Source organism: Sus scrofa, chromosome 15, assembly GCF_000003025.6.
Source record: "Sus scrofa isolate TJ Tabasco breed Duroc chromosome 15, Sscrofa11.1, whole genome shotgun sequence".
In the NCBI taxonomy this organism is placed as follows: Eukaryota; Metazoa; Chordata; class Mammalia; order Artiodactyla; family Suidae; genus Sus; species Sus scrofa.
This window is the reverse complement of record NC_010457.5, coordinates 45,093,479-45,105,735: the sequence shown is the minus strand read 5'-3', so window position 1 is coordinate 45,105,735 and position 12,257 is coordinate 45,093,479. Positions and strand designations below refer to the sequence as shown.

Below are 12,257 nucleotides of genomic sequence, written 5' to 3'. Positions count from 1 at the left end.
ATATTCATATTGAAATAAAAAAAACAGATTGAATAAGGCTTGGAGAGCTCCTGAAGGATCCAGGGGGCCCACGGTAGGCTGGGCAGAGCAGGTGCATGTGAGAGATGATGGGCACCTGGCAGGCCTATGGGGTCTGGCAGGGCTGGGCTGCAGTTTCAGCACTGTCCCCTCTCTACCTATCTGACACTGGATAGGAAACGTACCCTCTCTAAACATCGGCCTCTTGCCTCTTGCAAAATGGAAGTAAGAAGAAACTCACTGAGTTTCTGTGAAGCTTAAACATGTTAATGCACATAAATGGGCTCTCTCAGAATCTAACATCTAGCGAGGTACAGAAAATCAGAGCTTTCCAGCTCAGTCTTAAGCCACCAAGGAACCTGCCATCTCTGGAGGGACATAGGAATCCCTTCCAGACTCACAGGGCATGGGGTTGACTCTGGCCGGCCAGACACCACCCCAGACAGGAGCCTGTAAGGCTGATGGGGCGAGGAGGGAAGGCAGGCTGAGGAGAGCAAAGCAGGGGCCTGGGTGCCCTGGGCACTGACCTTGATTCTGGGACACCCTGGCTGTGAGGCTGGACCCCAACCCCATGACCTTCCCGTGACCTTCTCACACTTCAGTTCCTGCTGAGTGAAGGGCCACCTTGGGGACACACTGAGTTCTAAGGGCCTGTTTGGACTCAATTTCCTAAGCTGCTCCCGTGTGACCCAGACCCCAGCCTACACACCCTGAGGCGAGAGCTGGAACCCTGCCGGACAGGGTGCTTCACTCACTGAGGAGGCTGTGGGCGGCTGCTGGTCAGGGCCCAAGGGCAGCCCAGTGCCTGGCAGCTGCAAGGAAACACACTACCAGCCTCACCCTAGTGACCCACCGACCTCCCAGCCACCCTGCAGCGTGCCAGGCCCAATACCTGTGACATCGAAGCAAAGAACACAGAAATGCGTGAGGCTGCAGCCCCTAACCTTTAAAGCCGGAGTCTGGATCATCCTCAACTGCCTTCAGAGTCACAGGCAAAAATACCCAGGAAACAGCACAATATTACAGTTCTCTGAACGGACAAACGGTGCTCGTACCACCAGCGCTCTGGCGTAAATAACCCTGGCGTCATGCCTTCCCCGTACTTTACACAAAAGCTCTCGTACCTGCTAGCACAGGCTTCCACCTACTAAGACAGAGAGGAAAATGAAGCCATTATCTGCATTCCATGAAGTACCATATGGTTACAGGAGGGCAGCCAGCCAAGGGAGGGTTCAACCCAAGCCTCTGTGTACAATTCAAAAGCAAAATCAGTCATTACACTCTACTGGATTAGCATCAGGGAGGAGGGCCAGGCAGCCAGAACGGTGAGCAGAAAAAAATTCTTCACCTTAATTGTTTTCATGTCTAGTCTCAAGGTTGCTATTTTTTTTTCTTTTTTTCTTTTTAGGGCCGCACCTGCAGCATATGGAAGTTCCCTGGCTAACGTGACCCACAGAGCGAGGCCAGGGATGGAACACTCCTCCTGATGGATACTAGTCAGGTTTGTTACTGCTGAGCCACGACGGGAAAGCCTCAAGGTTATTTTGATCATCTCAAAAACCGCAGCTGGCATCAGCCAAATTTCACTCAACCCACAGCTTGTTTTTCAAACAGCCAACTTTGAAATCAAGTATGAGGAGTTCCCACTGTGGCACAGTGAGTTAAGAATCTGACTGGATCGGCTCTCGGAGGTCGCAACATGTGGCTTGGATTCAGTCCCTGGCCTGGGAACTTCCATATGCCGCAGGTATGGTCATAAAAAAATAATAATAATGAATTCTTTTGAAAAACAAGTATGAAAAATTCAGCCCTTGGCAAATACATCACCGAATAATACATTGTTATGTATAAATAAGCAGACAAACCAAAAACAAAGAAGGTTAAAGTGTAAATCAACTATAATTAAAATAAATAAATAAAAATTAAAAAGGTTAAAGAATAAGTGGCTACCTTTGTATTTTTTTACTCCTTTAAAAAAAAAAAAAAAAAAAAAAAAACTCCAACAGATCAGGGACTTGCCTGAGCCCCACAGCTATTAAACTGAGAGCAAGAATGAGAACCTAATCCACTGAGAGTTCTTGACACCACACCCAGGCTTATCATCTGACAAAGGCTTCTCTCCACCAGCCCAGCGAGCTGCAGGGGCTGCTCAGGCTATCCTGAAGGCTGCCAGAGGTAGGAAGGGTGCTAAGCACTGGACCTCCTTCTGGGAAAGACCCTAATAATAGGGACAAGCAGGAGAAAAAAGAAAAAGTGAGAGGCATAAGCACAAGCAGGTTGTCATGGACAGGGTTGATGATTTTAGTAACGAAATAAAAATAACCTGGAGTGTTCAGATTTTCTTCGCTGTGCAACCAGAACACACTTCAAAACAGAATAATGAGGGAATGATGCAAAATCACTCAACTGAGGTTTTACTTTATGATGCTTATGCCATAATTCACATGCTCTAAGCCCTCTGAAACTCAACGGTGTCATAAAAGTATTTCCTAGAACATTCGCTTATCCTTTTTTAAGGGCATCGCTCTGCCACTTTCTCTGCCAGGTGAAGTTCCCAGGGGGAGAAAAACCACAGCCCTAAAGCTAGTAAGTCAAATAGAGGAAGAGCTATACCTTACCACTTGCAATTTACCCTGGGGCGGTATTTTTCAAGTTTTCTCAACCACACCCCTTTTTGTTTTTGTTTTTTGTTTTTTGGTGGGGTTGTTTTTTTTTTTGCTTTTTAGGGCCGAACCCATGGCATATGGAGGTTCCCAGGTAGGGGTGCAATTGGAGCTATAGTCGATGGCCTGCATCACAGCCACAGCAACCCAGATCCAAGCCTCATCTTCAAACTGCACCACAGCTCACAGCAACCCCAGATCCTTAACCCACTGAGCAAGGCCAGGTATCAAACCCACAACCTCATGGTTCCTAGTCGGATTTGTTTCTGCTGAGCCGCAATGGGGACTCCAACCACACCTCTTTTTGGTAAACATAAAAATCACTTGCTGTCCTTTAGTTTTACTTGAAATTTCACCATTAAGTACATCAATGAAAAATATCAGAGGGGTAATGTTTTCAAAGAAAAATATTTAGAGCAACTTTGAAATATACACCTTTTTCTTCATCACATACTTTTTTTTTTAGGGCCACACCCGCAGTATATGGAAGTTCCCAGGCTAGTGGTCTAATCAGAGCTACAGCTGCCGGCCTACACCACAGCTCAGGCCACGCCGGATCCTTCACGCACTGAGCGAGGCCAGGGATCAAACCCAAAACCTCACGGTTCTTAGTCAGATTCATTTCGACTGCACCACGACGGGAACTCCATCACATACCATTTTTAAAGAATGTGGAGGATGCACGCTCACCCTAAGAACAGTGCCAGTCGTTCTGTAATCAAGTGTTCTGCTGATTCTTTTCAAATCCAGAAGCAAAAAAACCAAAGCAAACCAAACCAGAACAGGCTAGCTGATATATGTGAACGAAAGAAAGAAAGCAATACCAGGAAAAGTATGTTTGTTTGTTTCAAAATGCAAATAAGGAGATCACCACAGTGATCTGTAAAATATGTCTGATTCCTGAACCAAATCCCTTCTGTAAAACTCTTGGGGTCCTCTTTTCAGGAACATGGGGGGAGGGAAAATCTCTGCCCATAAACTTACAAAAGTTACGTCCCACCCGTGTCAGGAGCAGACTGCCTAAATGCTGACAAGGGTGTGAAGAAAAGGAAACCCTCCCACCCTGTTGGTGGGAATGTAAACTGGTGCAGGCATTATGGAGAACAGTATGGGAAGTTCCTTAAAAAACTAAAATGAGGGTTAACATATGATCCAGCAATCCCGCTCCCTGGGCATATATCCAGAAAAGACAAAAACTCTAATTCAAAAAGATACATGCACCCCAATAGGCACAGCAACACTATTTACAATAGCCAAGACATGAAAACAACCCAAGTACCCATCAATAGACAAATGGTTTAAGATGTGGTATGTATATACAATGGAATATTACTCAGCCATAAAAAATAATGAAATCATTCCATTTGTAGCAACACAGATGGATCTAGAGATGATCATACTAAATGAAGTAAGTCAGATAGAGACAAATATCATATGATATCACTCACGTGAAATCTAAAAAATAATACAGATGAATTCACTTACGAAACAGAAACAGACTCACAGACATAGAAAACAAATTTATGATTACTAAAGGGAAGGGGGAGATAATTTAAGAGTGTGAGATTAACAGATACATACTACTATATATAAACTAGATAAGCAACGAGGACTTACTGTATAGCACAGGGACCTATATTCAATATTTTATAATAGCCTATAATGGAAAACTATATATACATAGACAGACAGACTGGACGTGATGTAACTTCCTAAAAATCTCTTATAGGAAGCCATGAGAGTGTTACCAAATTTAAAATATAAAGAGGTGGCTTTAACTCTTTAAATTGGCTATAAATCTATGAACTATATATAATGTTGGTCTTTACCTCTTGAAGCATCAATTTTTATGTATTCGGCTTCAATTTTTTTTTAACCAAATATGCAATGATCCAAATGGAAACTGTTCATACGTGCAAAGAAGTTGGTCTTTTCCCTGGAGTTCCAAAGCAGGAGTAGTATGTCTTTTCACTCACAAACCTGGTGAGTTATTTCCCTCTGATAACCCATCAGAGAATGAACCTTGTAATCAGTATTCAGTGGTTTATCAAGCAAGATACATCCTCTGTTGTTTAACACACTCTTTTGGATGGAATTAACCACCCAAGTTAGTAAATTATGTTCGTAAATTAGTGACCACCTCGTTAGTAGATTATGGAGCAGTTTTGGAAGCCAATGTTTCTAAGTCAGCCTCAAAATGGTTGGGGGGTTTTCTTTGCTTCAACTCAGCTGCCTGGCTTCCAAGAAGGCTGACCCCATATCAAAGCTGTAGTGTGGGTACTCTCCTATCTTAAGAAAAAGCACAGTCCTTTTTCCTTCTATCATGACTTCAGGTATATATGGCACCCAGACCAGAAACACAACTTCAGGGATCACAGCAGACAGCAAAAGTGATCTATGGCTAGGCTGGAAGTTCAATAGCTTCAACTGAGTCTTCGGTCCAGCCACTTCAGCACCTGCCTTAGAGCTGGACAAAGGCATCGTCCGAAATTTCTTCTCCGATTCCTCTCCAAAGAAGTTTCAACAGATGTAAACAGTCAGTTGTCATGAGAACGTCTTTCATGAGAACTTTTTCTTTTCAATTAAGAGATGATCAGAGTTCCTCTTGTGGCTCAGCAGTAATGAACCCAACTAGTATCTATGAGGATGTGGGTTCAATCCCTGGCCTCGCTCAGTGGGTTAACAACCTGGCATTGCCATGAGTTTCGGTGTAGGCACAGACACAGCTCAGATCCCAGTTGTTATGGCTGTGGCATAGGCTGGCAGTTGCAGCCCTGATTTGACACCTAGCCTGGGGACTTGCATATGCCTCAGGTACGGCCCTAAGAAAGAAAAAAGAGAGAGAGAGAGATGACCTAATTTTTCACAGCTTTTCTGGATTTCTCGTAACATGTTCCAGTTCTACCCGATCTCGTGTGTTGGAGAAAAATGAATTTTCCAGAGAGAAAAGAGGTTCACCCTTTTAAAAATAAGGTTTTCATCACTAAGGCTAAATGATATCCTTACTCAGCTTTTAAAAAGCCACACAAGGAGTTCCTGATGTGGCACAACAGGATCAGCAGCATCTCTGTACCACCAGGACGTAGGTTCAATCCCCAGTCCGGCACAGTGGATTAAAGGATCTGGCGTTGATGCAGCTGTGGGGCAGATCGCAACTGCGGCTCAGATCTGTTCCCTAGCCTAGGAACTCCATATGCCTCAGGCGGCCAAAAAAAGGGGGGAAAAAAAAAAAGGCATACAACATGCGTCTTATTCTTTACAACGTACATTCGTGAATCCATACATGACTAATGCCTCATGAAATTATTTATTATCTTCTGAATTCACACAGGAATTCTGGAGATTGTTTGGTAAGCCTTGCAAAGTGAAAAAGATGTCGATGTGGAACACTGGAGGTTAAAAGCTACTGCAGGCATCCATCCATGTAAGCCAATTTTTGGATCATTTCATGTATCCTAACACATACAAAGACATAAATACAACTTTTTGATGTTTTCTTTTTAGGATATATACATGCACATCTTCCCTTGTCCTCCAAAAAAACCAGGAGCTGCAAAGCAATGCTTTTCATTTATGTCAGGTTCCGAATTGTTATTCCTGCCTTGGGTGACCCGACACGATAACTTACAGTGACCTGATTTAAAAGTTCTGTGTTTACCTCCTCACAGTCGTGTCACATGGCTGCACATTAACAATAAAGTCCATTATTTCCAATTATGATCTCATTTCACACCCTTTCCTCTCAACTATGAAAAAAGAACTCTTTGGCCCTTCCTTGACAACGAAAATATTCAGTGATTGTAGTTTCCCCTCTGGCTTGTTCAAGAGCTAAAGAGACTGGTTTTTCTCTGTGGCTTTTCTCAATTACCTAATTTACTTACTTTCCTTTTAATTGAAATATATTTTACGTGCCATCTGAGTTAGTGGGTTTTTTTGTTTGTTTGTTTGCTTTTTAGAGCCTCACCCCCTGCATATGGAGGTTCCCAGGCTAGGGGTTGAATCAGAGCTACAGCTGCCGGCCTATGCCACAGCCACAGCAATGCCAGATCCGAGCCGTGTCTGCAACCTACACCATAGCTCACAGCAACGCCAGATCCTTAACCCACTGAGCGACACCAGGGATCGAACCCGCAACTTCATGGTTCCTAGTCGGATTCGTTTCTGCTGTACCATGAAAGTAACTCCCAACTTAGTTTTTAAAATCTATATTCCTTGTCTTATTTTCCAAAGCAGTGTTGTAACTCAAATGTAATATAGGCTGTTAACTATAATCATTATTAGATAGATAGATTTTGCTAAAAGTATGCCTCCTTTGGATATAGTTCCATTTCTCCTATTTACGCACCCTCAGGATGGACTTTTTCAAAGAAGTAACATACAATACCCCAAAAAAGGAAGACTCTTTGAATAGAATATTTTATTCAACTTTCTCTTCGTTAAATTTTTACATTCAACAGTAACATCATTTCTCATTGAAGAAAATACGAAAACTGGAGGGGAAAAAAAGAAAATCACCTGTAATCTGATTACTTAAATACAACTACTGCTAATATTCACAATATTAATATTTGTGTTTTTTAATTCAAGAAATAGAATTTGCAAAGGTTTCCACATGTCGGTCACAGACCGGCCACAGAACCTACTTTGTGAGTTAAAAACACAGACTTCGGGCTGTCCAGCTGGTGATTCTGATTTAGGAGATCTGGGGTAGGACATATAGGATTAATTAATTAATTAATTTAAAGTTCCGCAAGTGATTCTGATGCACAGATTTGTGAATTACCAGTTTCAAGCACAGATTTTGGATCCCACAAGACCTGGGTCCAGACTGGGTCCTGTAGCTTAACATGGCTGAGCAAGGTTTTGCAATCTTTTTAAGCTCAGTTTCTTCATCCACAAAATGGACACACCAAGAGCCATTTATGAAAATCAAGTGAGAAAATGTACTTGGCACAATGCCCAGAATACAATAATTATTATATTTACATAAAATAATTATCATATACCAACAATGAGTTATTCTTTCCCATTTTTCCCAATGCACCTGGTTTGAGACTTTGTTCTGATTTGAATTGCTATGAAATATTACATATGGTTTCAAGAATATTATATATCATAAGCATTTCTCCATGTTGCTTCCTATGCATTATAGGCATTTTAATGGCTGTATGGCATTTGTCAGCATATAGAACCATATTTACCTAATGATTTTCTACTCATGGCTTTTAGGTTACTTGAATCTTTCTTTTTTTTTAATTGTGTAATGAATAGCTTCCTATATATAGCTCTCTGTAATTTCAGATTACTATTCTAGATACAGTCCTAAGGTAGAATTATTATATCAAACTATGTGAATATTTATTTATTTATTTATCTTTTTGCCTTTTCTAGGGCTGCTCCTGTGGCATATGGAGGTTCCCAGGCTAGAGGTCTAATCAGAGCTATAGCTGCCAGCCTATGCCAGAGCCACAGCAACACCAGATCTGAGCCACGTCTGTGACCTACACCACAGCTCACGGCAATGCCAGATCCTTAACCCACTGAACAAGGCCAGGGATCGAACCCAAAACCTCATGGTTCCTAGTCAGATTTGTTAACCACTGAGCCACGATGGGAACTCCCAAACTATGTGAATATTTAGATGGCTTTTATTTATTTATTTATTGTCTTTTTAGGTTCACACCCAAGGCATATGGAGGTTCCCAGGCTAGGGGTCATATCGGAGCTGTAGCTGCTGACCTATGCCAGAGCCACAACAATGCCAGATCCGAGCCATGTCTGCAACCTACACCACAACTCCTGGCAACACCAGATCCTTAACCTACTGAGCAAGGCCAGGGATCGAACCTTTGTCCTCATAGATGCTAGTCAAATTTGTTTCCGCTGAGCCACAATGGGAACTCCTGGATGGCTTTTAGATACACATTGCAAAGATGCTTTCACAAAAAATGTTTTTTTCAATTTATACTACCGCTGGCAGGGTATCAGAGATATCTCACCATGACCTTCACTGACTAGTCTTTTTCTTCCCAGTGTTGAAATGTGTAAAAGGGTAAAATAAGGCATATTAACTGTTTATTTGAGTAACAAGGATCCCAACCAGGCGCAGTCAAAACCAAAAAATGGTCGGGGGGGGGCGCTCCCCAGTGGGGGACTAAAGCAGGGTGTAATTATAGAGAAGAGAGAACTAAAGCAATTATTTATTTGGCTGTAACTTAAATGTTCGGTGCATGTGAGAAAATTTAGTCTTTCAGCTCTTATGAACAGCTGTTCTTGAGTTTCATTTTCTCAGATTCAAGAAAAATCTAATTGACTCTGGATTCAGTTTGCTTACATTAAGCTACCCAAAACTACCAGAACTACCAGAACTACTCCAGTCTAAAGGCCTCCTTGTCTAACTACTTTAACAAAAGGTAGTTTAGAAATTACCACCAGCAGCCAGTTAGCATTAATCATACTCGTAAGCACACTTATGCTATACTTATAAATCTACGTCACATGGAGAATTGGCCGAGGACGCACAAACTGAGGTTTACAGTCTCTGTCTTCAAAGAAGTTACAGTCTAATGGGAAATACACATTCAAAGTGAACTGCTAATACAAGCAAGTAGAAGATAAATGCCAGGTATTTTAAAATAGGGATCAGGAGTTCCCGTCATGGCTCAGTGGTTAACGAATCCGACTAGGAACCATGAGGTTGCAGGTTCGATCTCTGGCCTCAATCAGTGGGTTAAGGATCTGGTGTTGCCATGAGCTACGGTGTGGGTGGCAGACACAGCTCGGATCCCGAGTTGCTGTGGCTCTGGCGTAGGCCGGTGGCTACAGCTCCAATTAGACCCCTAGCCTGGGAACCTCCATATGCCTCGGGAGCGGCCCTAGAAAAGACTAAATAAATAAATAAATACCTAAAAATAGGTGATCATATAAAACAATAACCATTTTCAACCTTTGTGAACTGAGAAAGCAATACTTTTTTTTTTTTTTTTGGTTGTGCCTGTGGCATGTGGAAGCTCCCAGGACAGGGATTGAACCCGTGCCACAGGAGCAACCAGAGCCGCTGCAGTAATAACAGAGCCTTAACCTGCTGCACCACAAGAGAGCTCCAAGAAGGCAGTATATTAGTTAAAATGCCTGGATAATTGTTTTGGCATGAGGGCAAAGTCAGTGCAGTGACCTACCTACTTGGAAAATTAAATATGTTAGCAACATTACAAAGGACCACATTCACTCATTCAAGTCCACAGGCTAAAGTCCTCAGAACTTTTGCGCACAAAGGGTCAGGGCTCAGAGAATATGACTCACATTCCCTCTCTTTGCACAAATGTGCATACTCTATAAATCCCTCTCCTAGAAAGTAAAAGCATTTGTCATACTCTTGACCCTGGGATTGGCCAATCCAGATTTACATTCTTACAATCCGTCTTACACTCATTGAAACAATGGGAACTCACCAATTCACATCCAACTGCTCTTCAGAAATAACTTACTTAAGTGCTAATGTAAGTTAGCATTTAACTGACTGCTCCCTCTTCTATAGGAGTACATTTCCAGAATTTTTAATGGGAGAGGAGGATAGAAAAAAAAATAATTAAAAAAATGTAATCTTATTTCAGCAGAGCCCCCCCACTTTTTAACAAATCTAAAGTCATTTCAACAGTTAGGCACATTAAAAGGTACTCCGTACAATATGACTTTATCAACTAATCATCACTTTGAGTACATATAATTTCTTTTTTTTAGGGCCAAACCCTAAAATACTGCATAAAGAGCACTGTAGCACAACCTTTTTTTTTTTTTTTTTTTTTTTTTTTGCTTTTTAGGGCCACACCCACAGCATGTGGAAGCTCCCAGGCTAGGGGTTGAATTGGAGCTGCAGCTGCCAAGCCTACACCACAGCCACAGCAAAGAGGTGAGGCAGAATATTAACTCAGAATATTAACTCAGGTAGCCAGTGTAGGAGCATGGGCTTCTATGCATTCTTTGATATGGCCATTGATTAACATTTGCGGTTTAAGGGCTCCAAGGAGTAACGTCCCCACAGGCCTGGTTTACCGCAGGGAGTGTACCTACGCCTAGATCGACATTAATCTCTAATCCCCTGTGACTCAGTTTACAGGATGAAAAAGACAAAGAAACTATGAGATTTATAGGACATTTCCACCCCTAGGACCCTACTGGACAAGGACTGATATGGGTAACTGGATAAGGCCACTGGGAGAAGACCACATCTCTCTGGACCCCACGTTGATACCCCTCCCACCTTTAAGGAATAAAAACCCCTATGGGACAATAGAGAAAGGGGGGGGGCTCTTCTCCCCCTTCCCAGTAACCCTGGGAGCTATCTGCTTCCCTTTAATAAAAACTTTGCTTGCTTGCTGCCTGTGCATTCACGGAATTCATCCTTCAACCGCTGTGAACAAGAACCCGGATTCTGGTATTATCTTTCAGGCATCAGAGGGATCCAAGCCTCATCTCTGACCTACACCTCATCTCACGGCAACGCCAGATCCTTAACCCACTGAGCAAGGCCAGAGAACGAACCTGTGTCCTCATGGATACTAGTCAAGTTCTTCACCCTCAGCCACAACAGGAACTCCTGAGTACATATAAATTGAAAGTCCGTTTATCCAAACTGCATGTAATTTTTCTGGTTAAATTTGCTTTTTACATTTTCACGCCAAATATAGCTACATAGTGCTAGATTTTGTGGAACCTAAGCTTTCTTACTTTTGGCAACGTTATAAGGAGTGGTCACCTACTTGAAAACAAAATTTTACTATTTTAAGAAAACAGAGAAACTTCAGGTTTTCTGAGCCTTGCTTCTTCCATAATGTCAATGAGATATATAAAATGTTCATCTTTGTTTTTAATTTTTTTTGCTTTTTAGGGCCGTACCTGCAGCATATGGAGGTTCCCAGGCTAGGGGCCAAATGAGAGCTACAGCTGCTGGCCTGCACCACAGCCACAGCAATGCCAGATACGAGCCGAGTCTGTGACCTACACAATAGCTCATGGCAATGCCTGATCCCTGGTCCACTGAGGGAGGTCAGGGATCAAATCCACACACATCCTCATGGATGCTAGTCAGGTTCAGTACCGCTAAGCCACAACAGGAACTCCCCAAATGTTCTTTTTTTCCCCCTTTTTTTTAGGGCCGCACCCGTGCCATAAGGAAGTTCCCAGGCTAGGGGTCGAATCGGAGGTACGGCTGCTGGCCTACACCAGAGCCACAGCAACACGGGATTCCAGCTGCATCTGCGACCTACACCACAGCTCATGGCAGTGCCGGATCCTTAACCCACTGAATGAGACCGGGGTCAAACCCGCATCCTCATGGATCCTAGTCGGGTTCATTAACTGCTGAGCCACAAAGGGTCCTCCCAAAATGTTCATTTTTAAAAGAATAAAGAGGAAGGAAAAAAACTCATCAAATTAAACCCAGTAATTAGTCACATGTTGCTGAGTTATTGCCATCAGCAATTTCCATTTGATTTTGTCTTCGAAGATTTCCTCAAATCAAAGACGCACCTCTGTTACAAGAAGCTTCTATTCTCTTTCTTGTCTTTACTTATATCT

The 12,257-nt window shown here is 42.6% G+C and overlaps 1 protein-coding gene across 4 annotated transcripts in view; it reads right to left on the bottom strand.

Annotated features, from left to right (window-relative positions):
• The window catches only part of STOX2 (storkhead box 2), a 217,359-nt gene that overhangs the window by 195,426 nt on the left and 9,676 nt on the right, over positions 1 to 12,257 (bottom strand). The window lies entirely within an intron of this gene.